Here is a 3,280-nt window from a genome sequence, read left to right on the forward strand (position 1 = left end):
TCTCATTGCTCAAATCACAATAGTAGGGCATAATCAACTAAAATCATAATAGTATAATCAAACAATAGGATAATCAATAATTAAAAAATTTTGCAATCTTTGAACCCTAGAAACAAAATCAAACAGCAAACAACATGAGTGAACCAAAAAAAAAAACCCTAGAAACAAGATCAAACAGAAAAAAAAAAAAAAAAAAAAAAATGAAAGAAGTGAACCTTAATAAAATAAAAAATTACCGACTCAATGTCAGCAATAGAGAAAGCCCGCCGACCACAGCGCCGGAAAGCTTTGGTGAAGCCATGAGGCAGGCAGGTCGGTTTGTCGGCAATGATAGATCCCTGAACAGACCTAGTTATAATGCATTCACTTAATTAAATCAATAATCAACTATTAGATGCAATCATAACAAATTTAAGCTTGAAACTAATTAAACTCTAAACAAGGAAACCATATTTTATATCATAACTAAAAATGAGATGTTATTAAGTAATAATAGAAACTACCAAAAAAAAAAGTTGGAAAATTTTAAAATCTCTTTTTTTGACATTTCATTTAACATTATATATATCCTTACATGTTTATAATCTTCATATACCATCACTTTTAAAATTCTAAGGAACGGTGCTACCTCTCATTTAACATCTTTGTTATGCAAATCATCAGCCGTTAAAAATATGATAAGGAAATGTAATGTGTAGAGTTTATTTAAAGCATATGTAATGATTCACATTTAAAAAAAGAAAAGAAAAAGAAGTATATGTAAAGTTTTTTTTTTTTTTTTAAAGAAAAAAAAAAAGGTATATATAAGGTCTTTATTAACTTGAAAGACAATAAAAGACCAATTGTTTTTTTTTTTTTTTTTTTTTGAACGTGAAAGACCAATTGTTAATAACTATAACAATAACTACAAAATAATAATAATAATAATAATACCAATGAGATTACCCTAAAAAAATTATCACAAATAACACGTGAGTTTTCAACTAGTAATATTTAAAAAATAACGAATAAAACCATGCAAAGTATGGGTTAACAACTTGTATCAAATATACTTTGAACTTTCTTGTTTGTTTTGCTGTCATATGTAATGGTGCAAATTAAATAAGTTTGGTACATGTGATGACTAATAGGTCATGTAGTCAATTTGATTTGGTTACCTACACCAAAATAAATAAATAAATAAATAAATAAATAAAATGACTTGGTTAAATTAAACCAAATACAATCAGGACCCGGATTCGATCAAGATGAAGCTAGAAATGGATAATGATGGTATTATAGCTTCATTAACGGACCGGGTCCATACTCATACAGACCCAATGAGTTTTTACATGAAATTGCATCCATAACTCATCAGCGGATTTACCAAAATTTTAATCATATCCCTAAATCAAGACATCACACAAATTCATGTACATTGAATAGAAAAAAAAAAAGAAAAGAAAAAGGAAATAGACTAAATTGAAACAATAAATTAAGTTTGTGTATCATGTTACTTAATTATCATGGTGAGTGTATGTTCTCACTTCGAGTAGGCTGTGTTAATTAGGTATTGTTAATTTTAGGCTTTTAATCCTCGCTCTCGTTATAAACTTGTGCATTTCACATAAAATTCCTATTAAATTAGGCGATGTTGAACCCAAAACCTCTCTCTTAAATTCAAGTAATTAACCTCGAGTGACTTTAATTTACTTCGAGTAACATAAAATTGGTTACACTCAAACAAGGGCCAAAATGGGCAAATGCCCTTTTTGTGCAAAAAAATCAGCGTTTTGCCCATTTTCCCAAACTAATTAGGGAAATACCCCTATTTTGAAACTCGATTTGTAGAAAATCGAGTATGGGGCGATCAAACTTCAAAAAAAAAAAATAATAAAATAAATAAAATAAAATTTGTATGGAACTCAAGTTCATGGAGCTCGAGTTTCATTAAAAACGCCACTATAGGTATTTAAAATGCCACTATAGGGCTCCCTATGACAATCAGACTTAAGAAAAAAACTTGTATGTTAAAACGCCACTATAGGGCTCCCTATGGAGCAATCAGACTTAAGAAAAAAACTTGCATGTTTTAAAACGCCACTATAGGGCTTTAAAAAATTGCATGGAATTCGAGTTCATGGAGCTCGAGTTTCAGAATTTTTTTTTATAATTTTTAGTTTGCTATAACTCGATTGTCCAAAAATTGAGTTTTAAATTGAAACTTGATTTTGAGAAAATCGAGTTTCAAAACAGGGGCATTTCCCTAATTAGTTTGGAAAAATGGGCAAAACGTTGATTTTTTTGAATGTAAAGGGCATTTGCCCATTTTGGCCCTCAAACAAGGGGAAAGAAAAATCATATGCAAATTTGAATAAAGTTCAACCCCTTATTAAATATTTATTTAGAAGGACCTAAAAAGGACCCTAGTAATTAGAAAATGAGATCCATAATCACCTTTAGGAATGTGATTACCTTCCTTTAACTCTACCGCTTGAGTACAATAATCTAAAGCTTCATTAAAAATCTTTACATACTCAAATGCCTGAATATACTTAACCTCCTCATAATATTGGAGACTCTCTTTGAGATCAACAAGGGTCACATTTAGTGAAGTAAAACAAAGCGATCGTACGAACTGATTATGAGTAGATGCATTTTTTAACAAATTATAAGCCTTCACTAGGGTCTCATTAGCTTTGGGCAAGGTCAATTCCAAGGCAATCCTAGGAAGGTCAGTAAGATATTTTCATCAGTTGGATCACAGCATGTCTATCATCTATGTCTTTTGAAGTCATCGTAAATGGGGGCAAATCAGAGCAATTCAAACCGAGTAGAGGGTTGCATCAAGGGGACCCTTTATCATCATATCTTTTCATCTTGGGCCAAGAGGTTTTATCCAGAATACTAGATCATGAGCTTGCAGTCAATAACATAAGCGGGTTCAAAGCTAGCATCAGAAGCCCAGCAATTACCCATGTCATGTATGCGGATGATATAATGCTTTTTGCGAAGGTGAACAGGAAGGAGGCAGCAAATATTAATCAGTGTATCGAAAAATACTGCTCCTGGTCAGGTCAACAGCTAATTAGGGGCAAATCCGGTGTGTTTTTCTCAAAAAACACCCCATCTCAAAGCCGCAGGCTGGTTAAAAGCGTGCTCCATATGAAAAGTCTGAAGAAGGATGCAATATATTTAGGAGCCCCTCTACATCTATCTAATTCCCCCTCCAAGGACTTCAAGTTCCTTCTTGACAAACTTGAATCAAAGCTTTCTGGATGGAGGAGTAAGTGCTTATCAT

The sequence above is a fragment of the Quercus lobata genome, chromosome 5 (genome assembly GCF_001633185.2).
Source record: "Quercus lobata isolate SW786 chromosome 5, ValleyOak3.0 Primary Assembly, whole genome shotgun sequence".
Classification (NCBI taxonomy): domain Eukaryota; kingdom Viridiplantae; phylum Streptophyta; class Magnoliopsida; order Fagales; family Fagaceae; genus Quercus; species Quercus lobata.